Genomic DNA, 21008 nt, shown 5'->3' on the forward strand with positions numbered 1-21008 from the left:
TTTCCATTATGATGGGTGACATATGCCTATTTATTTTGAAAACTTGTCTTGCGATGTATATTGCTTTTACGACTAATGTTAGAATTACATCGATATTGACTTGTAAAAGATGTTGGTTTACTCAGACATTTATAGTTTTATATATTACTCAAATTAGAACTTATTATTAATAACTATGTTTTTAAGAGTGTTTATTCATAATATGGATTTAAATTATTGAAAAATGTTTTGGAAAATTTTATCGTAATCTGCTGGATTTGGTCGTAACACATAGGTCAGGTCTAGGGGTTACATAATTAAATTTTTTGTTTTTAAAAAAAATTGTAAAACATATTAATTAATTATTAGTGTGACATATATGTTGCAAAAATTGACTGGTACAAAACGAGACATTAGCACTGACTGAAAAACATTTTAAAGCACATATGAAATGGAAAATTGAACATCCATTTATAGGCTCAATATAGGGGTAAAATGGTAAAAGATCCAATAGAAGTTATAAAATAATTAATTGTCATAAACATTATTCTAATAACCATAAACAATATTAAATATTTTGTAATAGCTATAAACGGTAAAATGAACTCTGATAAATAAAATTTTACTGGGAGGATATTGTTTAAAAAGAAACACATATGAATTGAATCAAAAAATGCCAAATGGTTCATACCCAATGTGAAATTCTTTGTATGCAACATTCCCTCACTAATACAAAATAATTATTTTGTAAAAATGATAAATTTAGAGTCAAAACACAAGAAGAGAAATAGCAAGATTAGTTGCTTATGCACTAGTGAACGTATTTGGAACTAGTACATAGTGATGATGAGTAATTCTTCTCTTAGATATGTAAAATAATCTTGAACTTTCTAAGATTAGGGTGAACGCATAACACACAACTAACCCCTTATCCACCGAAGTCCTCGATGTGTGTACAAAGTACATATACAAATGTATATATAGCCCTATTTCCTTAGGATTCTAATAAATGTAGAAAAATGACCCAACATTTTTCATAGAAGGTGGCTAATCCTTCTCACTTAAGTATGTTTTTCGTCAAATTTATCTCAACACAAACTACCTAACTATGAAATAATTAAAAGCTTTTACAATACTCATCCTCAAAATAGGTGAATTTCTTCAAGTTCATTTTAAATGAACCACCAAACTCGGGGATAAGAAATAATTAAGAACAAATATTAAACCTCATTAACCGGTGAATTCAATATGTCCTTCTCAATAGGAACACCTAAACTCTTGGGTTTGAATTCACTAAGAGTTCTAATAAGACTCATCCTCTCTAATAGTAAGTTCATCTAGTCCTCCGCGATTAGGACTACCCACACCACACTGGGTTATGAACTTATTAAAAATATATATTCAACCAAAATAGGTAAATTCATCAAGTCTTTCTCACTAAGACCACCCAAAACCTAGCTATGAATTTATTAAGAGCAATTAAGCTCATCCTATGCATGTACATTATTCGTCATAAGGATAGGTAGGTAGAAATGTACACTATGTGTCTTTCCATGGATTCGTTTTACCACATTGAACTTAGATAACTAAGTTTCCATAAACTCCTCAACAATGGGCTATAGACCTATCCCCCTCGACGAATCCAAAGTGTCTTGAACAATGTGTAAACAAATTTTCTTGTACATATACTCATTAATTCTAGAGTAAAGTTTGTTATAAGTTTTAACCATAAAATCATACTTTAACAAACTCAAATCTTGTTTACACATAACTATATTCTCAAATTTTTTAGAAGTCACTAATCATTAAGATTAGTATTCATAATCTTAAAAGATTATGAAATTCCTTATATCTTATTTTATTCCCCTACGACTTTGTTCATTCAAAATGAATTTTAACATATTAGCCGTAAAGAGACCATCACATATTTATTTATTATTATTAAATTCGGTATTTTACTCTACCAAATGAATCTCTACTCTTTTAACTTTTGCACTAAGACTAAAGAGAGTTTAATTTGCCATAGTATTTTATAAATTGGAAAAGTGAGCATAGTAATGAATAGTGCACCATGTAGGTACCTATGAAACAGATGTGGTGCACTAAAGTGAAAATCACCAATTGCTAATCCCCGACAACGACCCAAAATCTTGTTGTGTGTGTGAGTGTACTAAATTTGATACGTAAATTGTGCAAGTATACACGTCGAACAAGTAATAAAGTGATGAGTGAGTATCATCTCCTAAGGGATTAGAGGGAAATTTAGGTAAAGTTTAAGCACCTAAAATATAAATAAATTAATATTAAATGGTATGAACAATTTTCAGAAATGATGTGGCAAGGTTGAGAAAGGTGAATTGTTGTAGTAAAAAGTAAAACAATAAATGCTATTGTGCTATGAGAAATGGTATATAAGATAAGACAATGATCTGACCTCACACATGTGAAACTCTCAATAAAGATAAATTGATAGGCTTATTTTGGAATCCTATATCTTACCCTTCATGAATATTAATGATTTCCAGTTAATACAATACATGATAGATTTTTCTAAGTTGTCTCTAAGCTATTTCTAATAAGAAACCTGACAGCAAAAATGCTACGGCAATACCTCTTAGCGTGAACCCTAGCAAGTACTAACAAATAAGCTCTATTCTTTTTAGTCATTGAAACTCTATCTTTATCTCTAAGGTGAGTTAGAGTTTTTCTACCCAGCTCCACTCTATTGTTCATGTAGATCTAAGCTTAACTCTCTTGTATCAAGCATCAAACATAGATAAAGGCTAACTCTTGAAACTTCTTACAAATCTAAGTGATTAAATAGTGAACAAAACATGCATATAAATTGAAAATGTTGTAACATTCATTAAAGAAAAAACATAGTCATCCAAAATAAACACAAGCCAACTTAATTTAGTTCATGGCTGGGTGAAAAACATCCAATATCATTTGTCCAATACAACGTATTTCAAAATAAATATGGAAAAAATAAAAAGCAACAAAGGCGGAAGAAGACTCCCAAGCTGAGAGCTGTCATGGACTGCCGTGAACCACCTCAAGCATTGTTGCTTCTCTCAAAGGCCTGCAAGCTTTATCCCCTTGAAGCTCCAGTAATGGAGGTTATCACGATGAAGAAGAGAAGAAGGAAGAATTGTCGCCTCTAAATTTTCTCTTTCTTATCTCATATTTTTTATTCTACCATAAATTGGTATCCTTTTTTTGTATAGTGGGGGTTCCTAAGGTTTTGTGTCCTAATTCCTAAGGGGATATACCCTTCACATGTGGGGTATAGCTAGCAATGTGTCACATGTAGGCTTTTACTAATAAATATCTTCCTTATTTGTTTTTTAGTGTGCCCGAAAATGTTGTCCCTTTTGATGCAGCATAATTGTCCTCTCCAAGCGGTTCACCTTGAGTCACTTGCACATCACCACATCGAAACAAAACCCTTCTCCACAATAATAATTTCACAAATACATGAAATAAGACAATAAAAATCCACCACATGCAAATGAATGAGCTATATGCAACTAAGTGGGATTAATAACACACAATAACCTCAGTAAAAGGGCGTGAAATATACCCTTTTTACAGGGTTAACACTCCCACAAACTTAAGTTATTTCTTGTCCTCAAGCAATGAGTAGTAATCAAAAGGATATATGCTAAAGTAAAGTTTAATCTAAGACAGTTTATAGGGTTTAAATTTCATCCCTCAGAACATCAAATTCAACATGCTAAACAGATTGACAGATCAAAGACTTTTCTCTAATGCAAGGTCTTTTGCATGTGTTTGCGTACTTGTATCCCATCTATGCTTAAAAATGTTAGAAAATTTCTATGAAATTTCCATGTTCTACCTTAGTATTCGTTCAACCTTTAAGCACAAATTTACTCTCATTAATTGTTTTAATCCTATAAGAGTAGTCAGTCTATCACAACTATCATCCCTCACTTTAGATGAATTATAGCAAACATTCCATCCCCGAGCTAGTAGGTTGAGTCATCCCCTAACTACTTTCATTCACTCGTATGTTATGTTGTAATTTATTCAAGAAGGGTTTTTAAGCAATGCTATAGCAAGAGGAATGTCCCTATACAGTTATGTCAAAAATTTATTAACATTCATCAGCACAAGGGACTTGAATTCAAATCTTTAAAGTTATCATTTATCAATGAGTTCATTAGTACCAATCATACTAAAGCATGAAAGAGTTTTTTCATAAAAAATTTAAAATTCTTAAGCATAGAAGGCATAAAATCATGTATAAAATTCAGCACAAACAACCATGTCCAAAGGTTGGTTCTATCAATCTCAATAGTTATTTACATTCAGTGAATCACAACCATAAAAAGTTCTCATCATCGAGAATCATCAATTTATTCCAAATATTTTTTCCTAAAACCAAAAAAATGATATAGCAAAAGTTTGTTGATAAGTACAAATGCATATGTTTAACTATAAACACTACCACCCCCAAACTTGAAGGATACAGTGTCCTCAATGCATGAAAGTTAAACTAAAATAAACTAAACTACATTTAGTACAAATATAAGAGGATGTACCTCACTTAGATTGATATGTTATCTTTTTGGCCATATACTTCACATGCTTCTTGCAAAGGGTTGCCATGGGTTGCTCAGTTTCGGATGGTTATGGTTCTGCGTTATCCTTAGCTGACTCATCATTCCACTTAATGGGGGAGCTCCATATTCTACAGGCAGTGCATTTTAGGTGACACTTTGTCCTTGTTGTGGTATCTGGTGATGCTATAGGTATAGGATCAGGGTTAGCATCGATAGTTTTATCATTATCACTCTCCACTGTGATAGGTTCTTCCTCGATCACTTGTGTTGTTGGAGTGACCAAGGGGCTTTGCTCTTGTCTTGTTGTGACTGGGGTTTATTTGTAGATGATTAAACAGTGGCACTGTGTTGCATTGTTTTTTTAAGAGGATGAACTTCAATTGGCAGTGGAAGAGCTTTCATATGTGTGAGCAAGGATTTCAGGAATTGAGGGAAATCAATAGGCACTTGAGGTAGAATCTCTCATAAATAGTTGTTCAACATCGCATCATATTTTGTTTACATAAGTGAATAAATTTCTTGGGATGTGATTGATTACCTCTAGCTCTCCCCTTGTGTTTTGTGTATAGGCCACACTTGAGGCCAATCTTACTGTAGCAAAAGCTTTGGCTTTCCCTTAAACTGTTTGTGCTAGGGCATCTTGATCAAATCCCTTTAAGCTTGGGATCTTCTTAGGGATCAATCATACTTTTTCTTGTAGGATATCGTTAGTTTTGTCTTCGTATACTACCATGGATTTGTAATAGGTAGTAATAAGTTTAGGAAAAACCAAAGGGCTTCCTTTTTCTTTTTAAGCACCCATATATTTGATTAATGATGATTTTCCCAATTTTAATGGGTCTGTCCATCGCAGAGGACTGCAACAATAGTATTCACTGTAGTAAAAGAGTTGTGTGGTGAGAGGTTGGCATCAAATGCGTCTTCAAGAACTGATTCAAAAGCTTGGCATTGGGTTTAAGTTTTGCCCTCTTAATTGTCATCTTGATGGTAATCGGAGAGGTGTCCCATTTCGTTCCTGCAAAACACATATCTTCTAGGATTTCCTTGTGAGTTTGGGAAGTTGAACTATCCTTGAAGAAAGTGTGGTTATCAACGCCATCCTTTAAGCCATAAATTTTTTTTTATTTTTACGGATGTGAACATTATTTTCTTTCCCCTTATGAACACACTCGATTTTGTAGAGCTCGTTAAATGAGCATAAAAGTCTTTAACCAGTGAAACAGGAATCTCTTCAGGAGAGTAACAAATTGTCTCTAGTTTTGCTTGTTGATGGCCTTTATGACTTCATCATCAAACCCTTCTTCATCCCCTGAAAGAAAAATCAATCCTTATAGAGGGGAAACTTTCCACTGTCTAAGTTGTCTGAAACACAGTCAAGCAGCCTCATCAACAAACTTTTCTATTCGTATGACCTAGGGACTAAAGAACTGCTTGTTGTTCTAGTGTCATTCTTGTAGTGCGTCATTTTGGATTAGAGGTATGAAAGAAGTGGGGAGTGGTATTAGGGTTTATGAAGAGAAAGAAAACAAAAAGAGAGGGAAATATAAATAAAAGTTTTTGTGAGATGAGAGATATGAAGAATATGAAGTTGAAAGGGCAGAGGGTTTTTGTTGAAAGAAAACTGAAAAGTAAGTGGTTAACTAACGGGTGTGACAATTTCAATGTATAGTGAAGATGGGAGATGTGATGGGGAGTTAATGAAAAGTAAGAAAAGGGATAGAGAAAAAGAATAAGGTAATAACTGCATGGCCTCTTAAAAGATATGTAAACAGTGGGTTTCTTTCCAACCTTCCTTTTTAGGGTAAAGATAAAACCCTAAAACCAAATTAAAAAGGCTCTCCTACCTCGTACTATGGTTCCACCTACAGTTAAAATAAAGGCTTTGCACGAAACACTAAGGAAAAATAATTAATATAAAATAAGAAGAATGAATATAGTTTATTTATATACTTCGCAAAATAAAAATTTTATAGCAAAATAAAACTAAAAATAAAAGGGTAAATGAAGTCAAATTATCAGGCATCATGGAGGAGTAAAGAAGACTTGTCTCGTAATATAGGGGCACCATTGTAGATCTTTAGTCGTTAACCATTGACCTTAAGGATTGTGTCATCATCGAGTTTTTTTATATCAACTGCTCCATGAGGGTAACTTTATTCTTGAGTTGTAGAGCAGTACTTGTTGTCGTTCATGAAATTATCGTGACAAAATATGCTTATCACGTCGCTTCTTTGTTTTTTCTTTGTACAGCCTTGCATTTTCATAAGCTTGAGCTCAAAACTCCTTCATTTCATTCAACTCAAGTAGCCTTCTTTCTCCATCTAGTTGGTCATCAATATTTTGCTTTTTAATGGCCCAATATGCCTTGTGTTTGAGTTTTACCAGGAGATACAAGCCTTTCCAAAAACTAGTTTGAATGGGGACATTCCAAGAAGTGTCTTGAAGGTTGTTCGATGTCTATAGTACCTCATCAAGCTTGGAGACCAATACTTCCATTTTGGGTTCACCACCTTCTCCAATATTTGTTTTATCTTGCAATTGGAGATTTTAGCTTAACCATTGGTTTGAGGGTGATATGATGTAGTAATATTGTGCCTCACACAATATCACTACAATGCCTTGGCAATAAGCTTGTTGTCGAAAGTGGGCTCCTTCATCACTTATGATGGTCTAAGAGCTCCAAATTTTGTAAAAATATTCTTGTGAAGGAACCTTATGATCGTCTTAGAGTCATTCCTGGGACTAGCTACTGCTTCAACCCACTTAGACACATAATCCATCGTAAGTAGAATGTATAAATCTCCAAATGAAGAAGGGAATGGTCCCATGAAGTCTATGCCAGAAACATCGAAGAGCTCCACTTCCAATATATTTTGGAATGGTATTTCGTGTCTTCTACGTATATTCCCTTTTCGTTGGAATTTGTCACAAGTCCGTAAACTTGATTGTATCAAACACATTGACAGTGACACTCGGATCATCCAATTGCATGGTGAACTCACCATTTTCACAATCGATTAAAATTCAACTGGTTGCTATGAATAGGCTTCCCAGACTGATGGGTGTATTTTCATCAGCTTTGTAGTCAAGAATGAGAAAATCAGTTGGGAAAACAAATTTATTTACATTCACCACTACATATTCTATTATTCATTACTGTCGAACATGAGATCGATCAACTAATTGTAAAATAACAGTGTTTGGTCTTGCATTCCCCATAATCTAATTTACACTAGAATCGAGATCACACAAAGCTCTCCCCACATAGATATCACCTATAGTACAAGGAATAATGAAGTTTCCAGGGTCTTTTTTCTTCGGTGGCAACTTGCTCAGTATAGAGTAACACGCTTTTGTCGTAGCAACAGTTTTGAGCCTCTCAATATTCCTTTTCTTTGTGATGATGTCTTTAATAAATTTTGTATATATGGACACTTGTTCAATGGCCTCCAGAAATAAGTCATTGATAAACAGCTGATCAAGAACATCAACAAATTTCTTGAACTGAAGATCGTGATTTTTTTTGCTTTAATCTCTGAGGGAATGGTGGTGGGGGTCTGACTTGCTCTTCTAAAAGTGTTGGTTGATGTTTTGTTGTAGTATCCTTATGTGGTCTCTCGGTAGAATTACTTGTCAAGCCTTTATCCGCGTTCTTCCTATATGACTCATTTCCTTGCAACTCAATTTTTCTTGAATAATCTTGGGGCTGGAATCTTCTAGTGTCTTCCCTTCAAACTTATCTCCTGGATTAAGTTGTGTGCCACTCCTTAATGTGAGTGCACTACACTGTTCTTTTCCTTGGATCTTAGTGACTTCAGTGTCACTAGGTAAACTACCCTAAGGGTGCACGTGTAATGCTTGCACAATCTGACCCACTTGGGTTTCTAAAGCCCTCAATGATGCACCTTGGCATTGCAGTAAAGCTCCATGGTTTTTTTATAAATTTCGCGCATGTTATTGCATTAGAGATCTTGTAGTGGCCATAAAGTCATGTAAAGTAGCCTCTAAAGAATTTAAAGATGATGCCCCCTTGTTGGCATTTTTTACGGCATATTTTACTGAAAACTTGGGGGTTCACTTAGACTTTGTTGTCGATTCGAGCTACTGGAATTGTTGGTCTCTTGATTTCCCCATGAAAACTTTGGATGATGACCCCATCTTGGGTTATATGTATTCGATTAGGGGTTGTTACTACCTTAGTTGAAGTTCTCCACATAGTTGGTAGACTCTTGGATCTCGGGACACTCAGTCATATGGTGGTTACCTTGGAAAAAAGCACAAGAAGTTGTGGCTTCCTTAACTTCCCTCACTTCATTTGGGCTTTGGAGATTCTTCCACATCATAATAGCCAACAATTGAGTAGAAATCGAGTCTTTGGCATCTAACTCATATGTCCCCTGAGCTTTCCTTCCCGTTCCAAGCCACGATTAATGGAATTGATAATCATTATTTACAATTCGATCAAGAATGTCAAATGCCTCGTCTGGTGAATTATCTAGCAAAGTGCCATTTTCTGAAGTATCCAATATCATCCTTGTTGGGGCATTGACTCCATTATAGAAAGTAACCACTTGCGTCCAATCATGAAATCCATGGTTGGCGCATTTGCAAAGTAATCCCTTGTATCTATCTCAACATTTTTGCATGGATTCATCACCTGCTTGACGAAATGAAGCGATATCGTTCCTTAGTTGGGTGTTCATGTTGGGTGGATTATGCTGTAGAAAGAAAGCTCTTACACAAATATGCCCATGATTCCATCGAACTGGATGGAACTCCACTCAACCATTCTTTAGCTCTATCATGCAAAGAATAAGGAAATAATTTAAGCTTTAACACATCCTCGTGCACTCCTTGCTCCCTAAACGAGTCACATACTTCTAAGAATGCTCGAATGCGTAGTCTTGCATCTCTTTATGAGACACTCTACCAAACTGTCCAATTGAGTTCAGCATATTGAACATCGTCGGATTAAGCTTGAAGTGGGCTGCCTAAATTTTGAGAGTTACAATTCCAAGGTTACGGTCATCCAATATGGGAGCTAGATGATTTCAAATAGCACATGGACGAGCAATGACTCCTGCATTAGGATTTGCTGCAGCACCAGGATTTTCCATATTCTCAACTTGCTGACATCCTTGGTTTGGAACTTCGTACATAGCTCTTTGAATACGTCTCCTCTAACAAAAATGTTGTTTGATTTTAGATATCAAAGGAAATAATGGTTCCTCGGATCTTCTATGGGTCAAACAATAGCACGATACCTTCAATTAAATAAACAAAAATAATAAGTAAAATGTACAAAAATATAAAGAAAAACAATATGAAAACTAAAGTGAAACTCACCAATTGCCAATCCCCAACAACGATGTCGAAATCTTATTGCGTGTGTGAGTGTACTAAATTTGATTCGCAAATTGTCCAAGTATACACATCGAACAAGTAATAAAGTGATGAGTGAGTACCGTCTCCTCTGGGATTGGAAGGAAATTCATGTAAACTTTAAGCACCTAAAATATAAACAAATTAATATAAAATGGTATGAACAATTATCGAAAATGTTATGGCAAGGATGAGATAGGTGAATTGCTATAGTAAAAAGTAAAATAAGAAATGCTCTAGAAAAATTGTGTTATGAGAAAAGGTGCACAAGATAAGATGTCTGACCTCACATGTGTGAAACTCTCAATAAGGCTAAATGGATAGGCTTATCTTGGAATCCTATGTCTTGCCCTTAATAAATATTAATGATTTCAAGTTAATACAATACTCAACAAAGTTTTTAAGTTGTTTCTAAGCTATCTATAGTAAGAAACCTGACAACAAAAATGCTACAGCAATACCTCTTAGTGTGAACCCCAACAAGTACTATCGAATAAGCTCTACTCTTTTTAGTCATTAAAACCTTATCCTTATCTCTAAGGTGAGTTAGAGTTTTGCTACCCAACTCCACTCTATTATTCATGTATATCTAAGCTTAACTCTCTCGATATCACACATCAAACATAGATAAAGGCTAACTCTCGAAATATCTTACAAATCTAAGCGATAAAATAGTGAAAAAATCATACATAAAAACTGGAAATGTTGTAACATTCATTAAAGCAAAAACATCGTCATCCAAATAAACCCAAGCCAACTTAAGTTAGTTCATGGATGGGCGAAAAACATCCAATAGCATTCGTTCAACACAACCCATTTCAATCTAAAGATGGAAGAAATAACAAGAAACAAAGGCGAAAGAAGACTCCCGATCTAAAAGATAACATGGATTTCCATGAACCACCTCAAGTCTTGTTGCTTCTCTTAAAGGCCAACAAGATTTATCCCCTTAAAACTTCAACAATAGTGGTCACCACGATGAAGAAGAGAAGACGGAATAGTGGTCGCCTCTAAATTTTCTCTTTCTTATCTCACACTTTCCATTCTACCATAAATATGGTGTCATTTTCTTTATATAGTAGGGCTCCTAGGGTTTTGTGCCCTAATTCCTAAGGGAATATACCCTTTATGTGCGGGGCATAGCTGGCAATGTGTCACATGTGGGATGCTACCACTAAATATCTTCCTCATGTGTCTTCTAGTGCCCCAGAAATGTTGTCCCTTTTGTTGCAACATAATCGTCCCCTCCAGGCAGTTCACCTTGAGTCACCTGTAAATCACCACATCGAAACAAAACCATTTTCAAGCAGCACCAATTTCACAAATACATAAAATAAGACAATCAAAATCCACCACATTCAAATGAATGAGCTATATGCAACTAAATGGGCTTAAGAACACTCAATAACCTTAGTAAAAATGCGTGAAATATACCCTTTTTACATGGTTAACAGTGTGTAATCTCTATAATGGAGTGGACTTGGTGGTACTACTCTTCTCTCAAAACTCAAAACAACACTTCGAATAGGTTTATAAAAACGAAGGAGAATGTTTCTAAAGCAAACAATTTACTTAAGGATGATTTCTCTTGAAGTGAATATGAAATGGAAAATAAAACGTCCATTTATAGGCTCAACATAGTGGTAAAATGATAAAAGATCCAATAGCAGTTACAAAATAATTTATTATCATAACATTATTTTAATTACCATAAAATATATTAAATATTTTGTAACGGCTATAAACGGTTAAATAAACACTGATAAATAATATTTTACCATGATGATCTTGTTTAAAAAGAAACACATGTGAATCGAATAAGACAATGCCAAACGGTTCATACACAATGTGAAATTCTTTGTATTACCAACAATATAAAAAAATAATTACACATCACCAAAATAATGTATTTGGAAAATCATATCTATAAAAATTAATGATATCATCTTTTTATTTATAAAAATTAATATATTATCTTTTTATTAATTGTCATGTTAATAAATTTAATGATTCTATTGATTAAAAATTATATCATAAAATTATAAAATTAATTTTTTTTATTTAATATAAAAAGTGAAAATTTTAATTGATATTTTCTAAAAAAAAACTAATTAATAAAATAAAATCTTAATTTTTAATTATCTAACTATTTTAAATTTGGTTTTTTGAATATTTTTATTTACATTAATCTCAAAACCGAATTTCATTATACATTTTGGGCCTATTTTAAAAAAAAAATGATGAATTAACTTTTTTGAAAAACAATTTCAGAAAATCATTTTACATTGTTTGAATATTTCTATGTAAATCATTTTCCACTAATTGGTAAAATTTTTAAAAACTATTTATTATTAAATACATAAATAATATTATTTTGAGTATTTATGTTTTGAAATGAAAAGTTTAGCAAATGACTTACAAAAAATTAAATTGTTTCTCATTTGCCAAAAAAATGTAATGGAAATTATGTTAAAAATGAATTATAATAATCAATATAGAAAATGAGTACAACTTTTTTTTTTTGAAAAAACCAATTACTTTAAAAACAATAAACCCTTTATTTTACTTTTTAACGTTGTCGCCGGTATGTGATGTTGTCATATTCTAAATTTGTATCACATCTTAGCAACATAAAAATGATTAAAATATACTTTAGTATCTTAGCGACATAAAAATGATTAAAATATACTTTAGAACCAAAATAAAATATTAATAAAATTATATTATTTTATAAGGCAAATTATGTATATAGTCGTCCAACTATCACTTTGGTTTCTTTTTAGTCATTGAATTATTGTTTTTTCAAAATCATACCTAGAGTTACATTTTGATTCTGTTTTAGTCACTTACAGTTAAAAAATTAATGGTGATGATGATGTGTCATCATAAGATAATGTCTATTTATTTTTAATGGTGGGTGACAAAAACGTAACATTCAATATATAAAAAATAATTTATAGATTTTATTAACTAATTTTATGCAAATATTATAGAATTTGTATAATTATTTTATTTTTTTACTTTCTAATATTATGATTTTATTTAAATAAATTACTTAATTAAAAAATTAGTTAATTATTTAAAATTTAAAAAACTTTTAAATTACTTATTAGTGTGACATATAAAAATAATTACATATCACCAAAATCATGTATTTGGACTATCATATCTATAAAAATTAATGATATCATCTTTTTATTTATAAAAATCAATATTTTATGTTTTTATTAATTTTGACGTTAATAGATTTAATGATTATCTTGGTCAAAAAAATTATATCATTAAATTTTATACTTAAAATTTTTATTTAATGTAAAAGGTGAAAAAATTAATTGATATTTTTTAAAACAAATCTTATATATTAGTAATTAATATTTTATTAAAATAATAGTTATAAAATAATATTATTTTGAATATTTATGTTGTTAAGTGAAAAGTTTAAAAAATTACTTAAAAAATCAAATTGTAGCTTATTTTCAAGAAAATATAAAGGAAATTATGTTGACCGAAAAATGACTTACATAGACTTACATTGATCAATATGTTTTCTATTAATCAAACACTGTAAAATAAATAAATAAAATTCTGAAAACTAATTACAATAAAATAAATAAACCCTTTATTTTATTTTATTTAACGTTGTCGGTATGTGAGGTTGTCATATTCTAAATATGTATCACATCTTAACAACATAAAAATGACAAAAATATACTGTAGAATATAAGTTTTATGATTAATACATAAATAAAAATTTAAAGATTAAAATTAGTTTATATTATTTTATATGATAAATTATGTATTTAATCATTCAACTATCAGTTTGACTTCGTTTTAACAACTCAATTATTTTTTTAATGATACTTAAAGTTACGTTTTGATTATATTTTAGTCATCTATCATTAAAAAAATTAATGGTGATGATGATGTGTCATCATAAGATGATGATGTGTTATCAATAAAAATATAAAAAATATTATTTTAATAATTAGATTAATTTTTAATGGTGGGTGACCAAAACGTAACGTTAGATATATGTAGACACCCATTTTTCGTCCGGGGCTTATTTAGTATATATATTAATATTATATTTTATATTTGTATTTTAGTTTAAATAGATGTTAGTATTTCAATTAGGATTTAGGATATTGTTTTAAATATTATTTTATTTTATCTTTGTTTTAGGTATTTTAGTTTAAATAGTTTTAAGTGTTTTAATTAGGATAAAAGATATTATTTTAGGAATTATCTTTAGCTTGTTTTTAGGAATTTGAAGGCTATAAATACCCTCTCAGGGTAAGCCTAAGAACACACATTTCTGAGAATAAAATCTTCTTTTTCTCTCTAGCTTTCTCTCTATTTTGTGCCTACTTCTTTATATTTTTTTAGAATTTCGTTTTCAATTATACTAAGTATGACATTGGTCATGTTTAGCTAATTTTCTTTCAAGCCAAAGACTAAAGCGAAGGCTCAATTCTAAACGTGAGAATTGTAAGAAGGATTGGCTTATCGAAGCACATTCAACTTCCTAAGAACACACTTAGCAAAATTGTTTGCTAAGAGGAAACGGAGATCGGAATCAGAATTGTTGAAACTAATCTGAGTCGGCAGAGAGGAATTGTTCCTGTAGTAACCGACATGAATCTTGAAGTAAAAATCAATTTCGATGATCCGAGGAATTTGAGACGAAGCTGAAGTCTGAGGCAGTTTTCACTATAAGTTTCTCTTTATGTCAATATCTTTAGATTATTTATTTAATTATTTTCTTTTATTTAATTCTTATCTGTTGTTTTAAAAACAACTTTTAAAAAACCTTTTTTTATCTTTACTACTATTATTTATTATTTTATTATATTTCCCTTTTATTTATTATTATTTTATTTTATTATATATTTTCAACTTTACCTGGAATTTTATCTTTCCCTAAAATCAAGAAACAATTTTACAAAATAAAAAAAACTAGTCCTCCCTATAAATACCCCCCAAATTTTTATTTTTTCTTTTCTTTTATTTTTTATTTTTATTTTCCCACTTCTTTTTTTATTTATTTTATTTTTATTTCTATTTTAAAATTATTTTATATTTTATTATTTTATTTTCTGAAATTTAATATTTCTTCATTTATTTAATTTTTTTCTTTAACATTTTTATATAATATTTTTTAAAATTTAATATTTCCTTCTTTGATTTATTTTTTAATATTTAATTTTTTGATATTTCTTTATTTTATAATCTAACATTTTCAACTTTTTAGAGGTAATTTCAATCCATTAACGGTAAGTAATTTGAATCGAATTTTTACTTTTTAATTTAACATGTAATTTTCTTAATTAAGACAACTAGAAATTAATTAGTACCGAAAGGGCAGTACAAGGGTGCTAATCCTTCCTTGACTGTAACCGACTCCCGAATCCGACATATTTCTAGTAAAACGCAGATCATGTAAGAAGGTGTCCGATCAATCTAGTTTTTTTATATGTTTTAAAAAAATAAATGATTGGTGGCGACTCTAACCCATTTATTTAAGTCAAAGCCCAATTCTGGGCCCACCCGAAAGATGGCTGTAACAGCTTGGCGACTCCGCTGGACAGGTAACTAAGTCATGCTAAGACTAATTTTGGTTGTCTTCTTAAGTGAAAAATATAAGTTTAAATTTCAATGTAATTTTTGATCCGTATTACTTACCTTGATTATTTTTCAAATAAATAGTTATACTGACGTTTTTTTAATGATTTTAGATTATTAACATTTTCATCTCAGGCTCTGTACCCGAGCTCCAAACCTTTCTAAGTGAAGGTAAAAGCGACGCCTTCGTGGGACTTTATTCTCCGTATAGGCCTAGCAAGTAACATTCGGGATTCATATACCTTATGTCTTTGTGAATTTATTCTCTATATGGACATAAGGAAATGTATCCTCTCAGTTTAACTTGGTCCATATGAGCTTGTAATGGGCTTAGGACTGAGGGTCTGACAAGCCCAAGGGGCCACCAGCAATGAGAACTCGGGTACCTTCTTTTAGACCTTAAATTAGACAATAGCGAATTAGAACCTACCCAAAACTTCATTTCAAAATCTATGATGTTTTAATTTTATCATGCAACTTATCATTTTTTTTACTTTATTATTATATTATTTCTATCTTACTAACTGATTTTTCTTTCATGTTTTGCTTTTTATTTGCATCATAATAAGAGGTAATTAATCCATAAAAAAGTGTTTGTTACACTCAAATAATCTGCATTAATGGACAAAGGTGTTGTAATTGAAGAGGTGAAAAATGTCGAGGTACAACTATAGTCTGAAAAGACTTAGAAAGAAAAAGAAGACAGTCTGCAAGAAAAACTATGTGTCAGATCTGGTTGGCTATGCTTCTGTTAGCCTAAAGAAGAACGATATTCAAGAACTTTTATTTTATTCAAGAACTATGGAACATTTGGGATAGCTGGAAAATGACCATAAAAGGAAGTTCTGTCAACGGTATGGTGATACTGCACTTTTACTCTATGTCAAGACAGATGAGCCCCTAATTTGAGCCCTAGTATAATTCTAGAATACGGGGTACAGTTGCTTCACATTTAACCAAGAAGACATGGTACCCAATCGAAGAATATACTGCTTTCATGCATTACGAATGAATCAGAATAGATCGGGTCTACATCAAACACATCAAGAGTCAGCCTTTCAAGAATGGATTGGAAAAACTGGCAGGGGTAGATAAGAAATGGGTAATTAACCGGATTCAACACAAAGGTAGCGGGGAAGGAATTGCTTGGACCCATATCAAGCAACTAATGAAGAATCACCCTGATGAATGGAAGGAAATGGACCTTTTTACACTGGGAATTTATGGTTTGGTTATATTCCCAAAGACTTTAGGATACATTGAGGAAGTTGTGGTGGAACTATTCAAACAACTCTTGAGACGAGTAAATCCAGCACCGATAATTTTAGCTGAAACTTTCGCTTTCTCAACCACTGTAGAAGACTGGCGGAGGGAGATCTATAGGGTATGCACAGCTTCTCCAAGTTTGGATCCATAGTCATTTTTTCTTACCGCCGATTCAGCACCACTATTCCTTTGGGGGAATTCCTCACCCTGATATGGCAAGAAGGTGTCCCAAAAGAAAAATGGATAAAGGTATTCACACACCTTCAGGATAGGGATATTGTCTGGAGAGCCCCCTGGTTAATCTATAGTGACATTCTTTTCCGATGTGGAGACTCAGAAACTATGACATTATTTGGATTATGGGGAGGAGTCGGGTACTCTCCACTTTTGGAACTTCGACAGTATGAGGCACGCTAGTTTATCCTAACAACACATGGAATATCTGGATCCGAATTTTCATATCATGGGGATAACAACAAGAAAAATGTCAAAAAAGTAACTGAGTCATGGAAGAAAATATTATGTATGGATGTCGTGGTCGCTAAGGACATGCTTACTCTAGACTATTTAGAATGGCGGAGATTAAGGAAAAATGACACCGTCCCAGTTCCAGACCATAAAGATACTCGACCCATGGAAGAACATCTTAAGCATGTTCCCTCCGAGCTAGATATAGCAAGAAAATAATTTGAAGCCGAAAAGTAGGAGATGAAACAAAGTCTAAGTGAACTCGAGGCTGAAAGATTCCAGTGGAAGTTGGATGCTGATACTCAGAAGGATCGGGCAGACAAGTTAGAGATGGGACAGAAGAAAATTTGTTTTGAGCTTGAGGATTTGAAAAAAGGGTATCAAGAATAAGTCTAGAACAATTCTAATCTGAATAGTCATCTGAATACTGGAAAAGTGAAGCTAACAGCTTGAAAAGGAAGTTTGTGGGGCATGATGAAAGAGAGATTTTGAAAGAACAACTAAAGACTTCTCATAGACGTTTGTTAGACATCCAACACCAGAATAAGTGTTTGAGGATCCAGATATCTGATTTAGAGAAATCTCTTCAGAAATAGAGAGAACATGATGGCAAAACCATAGCTGAGTTGGAGGCCATTATGGACGGGTTCAAGAAACAAGCAAGTGAGTTTCAGATAGTTCCCTTCGATGGAAGTTTCTAATGGCATTTTTTTTGAGAAGAGGTTCAGCAAAGGATGAAATCCAGAGATGCAGTCATTCGAAGCTTCTTGGAACAAGTACAAAAAGTAGCTCAACACTTGCACAGTTTAGCTAGAGAAGTCGGAGCAGTTCGACAGGATATTCAACTGGTGACAGAAGAAGACAGAAGACTAGTCAACCTGTTAGAAGTTGTTCGGGGTCTAGAAGACTTAGTTAGAATGTACCTTTAGAAGGTTTTTGTATTTTAAGAAATAACACTTTGTCCCAATAAAGATTATTCATAATAACACATGTTTTTGGATCAATGCCTCGAACATTTCATGCATAATGCACATTTTGCATTTTTTTATTTTCATTTCTTTACATTCGCATTAACTAACAGAAAATATCTCATCAGAAGAGGGAAAAAACACCGGATATACCTCCACAAGCCTTGGATCCATCAAGTTGGAGTAGTACAGTCTACGCTGCACCAGAAAGTTAAGTTTGTCATAGACGAGGCTCTGGTAATTGTTAATACTGAAGAAGATATTATGGCAAGTGTGACTACTAACGGCCCATACATAAAAGTAATTGATGAAGCGGTAAAATGTTCATTCCACTCTTTAGAGTTTGTGAATGCCACATTTGTGGCTAAATGAGGAAATATTTTCAAACCCTGGCTCTTTGAATGCATTAAAATGGAGATCAAATAGACCTTAGGAAGAGGTGCCAAGGTGGGAAGAGGATTTGGAAGTCTGTTGCAAGAAATGATCAATCTCGTCCTTCCTATAACAAAGCTAGACCAGTTCGGGCTTGGTTTTCGGCCCAGTCAACAACAGAAGAGGAAGGAAATTCAGAAAACCGAGAAAGAAGATTGGCCACATTAAAAGGGAGTGAATTTCAAAGGGAACCCATGGTTTTCCACCTTTTTATGAAACACTTAAATCGATGATTATGAGTTTGGACGACTACACCAGATTTAGAGGTTGCTTTGAAAGATTGGAGTATTAACGCTATAACCGCAAAGAATGCCAAAAATATGGACGGTACAGAAATCTGCCCTTTGCCCCTGGATCGGTGCTTAGCAACTGGATGACTTAAGAATTACCTGTGGTTTTCAAATTTCTTTCAGAGTCCCAAGATAATGATAATGCAGCCGCTGATGATACTAACCCGAAAGTGGATTTTGAACAGATTGTTTATCTTGGGGAAGTTAATGAATGTGACAATAAAGATGAATGCAATTTACCTTCTGAATTATTAAAAATGGTATAAAGAGAATACAAGCAAATATTGCCACATAAAGAGAAAATCGAAGTCCTGAATCTGGTAACATAAGATGAGAGAAAAGAAGTCAAAATTGGCACACCTCTCTCAACTGAAGCAAGACAAAACCTAATATTCTTACTTCAAGAATACAAAGATGTGTTTGCATGGTCGTATCAAGACATGCCAAGACTATATACAGATAAATTAGTCCACAAACTGCCTATCAAACCAGAATGCAAACCTGTGCAACAAAAGCTAAGGAGAATGAGACCTGAAATGCTCATTAAGATCAAGGAAGGGGTCAAGAAATAATTCGATGATGGCTTCCTTCAAGTGGCCAAGTATCCAGAATCGGTGGCTAACATAATGTCGTCTCCAAAGAAAAACATAAAAGTACGCATGTGTGTTGATTACCGAGACCTTAACAAGGCGAGTCCCAAAGATAACTTTCCTCTACCGCACATAGACACTTTGGTGGATATACTACAGGAAGGCTTTCTTCTTATCCATGGACGGATTCTCAGGATATAACCAGATTAAGATACATCCTAAGGACATGGAAAAGACCATATTTGTCACAATGTGGGGAACTTTCTGCTACAAGATGATGCCTTTCGGACTAAAGAATATTGGGGTAACATATCAAAGAGCCATGGTGACCTTGTTTCATGGCAAAATGCACAAAGAAATCGAGGTTTATGTCGATGACATGATTGTCAAAGAACAAACGAAGATGAACATGTCGAGAATCTGAGAAAGCTCCTTAAAAGATTAAGAGTTAAGCTTCTTGGTCAGCAGGAGAGGTATCGAAGTCAATCCAGATAAAGTCAAAGCCATCTAGAATTTACCTTCCCCACAAACACAGAAAGCGGTTCGAGGTTTTCTGGGCATGTTAAATTACATAGCCCGATTCATATCTCAATTGATCGACAATTACGACCCAATTTTTCTCATTCTTCAAAAAATAACTCTGAAACATGGGATTAAGATACTGCATTCAAAATAAAAGAATACTTATCTCGTACTCCTATCTTAATGTCCCCCATTCAGGGTAAACCTCTATTCCTCTATTTATCCATATTCGAGAATTCAATGGGGGTATGTTCTAGGTCAGCATGATGAATCCAGGAGGAAGGAAAGTCATTTACTACCTAACAAGAAGTTCACTGATTGTGAAATCATATATCATTCCATCGAAAGCCCGATGGTAGATGTTGTTATCCGAATTTGACATTGAGTACGTGAGCCAAAAACCTAAAAGGGAAGTGTCATATCAGATTTCTGGCAAGAAGAACTGCTGAAAATTATGAGCCATTATACTTTGACTTCCAAACGAAGAGTAGCATGGCCCCTGCGAAAGGATGAAATGCACAAATCGAGAAATTGTCCAAATTTTCGCCACTAGATTGGGGAGTATTCATTTTCCCTCTCTTTGTTTTTAATTCGACATATGTTTGGGATAAAATGAATTAAGTGAGGGGGAAGGATAAGCATGTCAAATGTTTTCCTTGACTTAATTGATTGTTTAAAATTGAGATATTCTGATATTGATGTGATGGGATCGTTGGTTGTTATTCTTGAATTTCACTTTATACTCCTGTTTCCTTTTGAATTATGACCATGTTTTGATCGAATTTAATTTGCATGATTGGTGATTGATATAGTTGGTAAATTTGTTTTGTTGAATTTGATAATTCATGCTTTTGTCGATAGAGATGAATTTGACTCAGCACATATAAACGTTTCTTGTGAGAT

At 32.9% G+C, this 21008-nt stretch overlaps 1 pseudogene; it reads left to right on the top strand.

The window, feature by feature from the left end:
* Positions 1-20586: 20586 nt before the first annotated feature.
* LOC120172383 lies at positions 20587-20650 on the top strand (annotated as a pseudogene).
* Positions 20651-21008: the final 358 nt, after the last annotated feature.

The sequence above is a fragment of the Hibiscus syriacus genome, unplaced genomic scaffold (assembly GCF_006381635.1).
Source record: "Hibiscus syriacus cultivar Baekdansim isolate YM2019G1 unplaced genomic scaffold, ASM638163v2 tig00111848_pilon, whole genome shotgun sequence".
NCBI classification, from domain to species: domain Eukaryota; kingdom Viridiplantae; phylum Streptophyta; class Magnoliopsida; order Malvales; family Malvaceae; genus Hibiscus; species Hibiscus syriacus.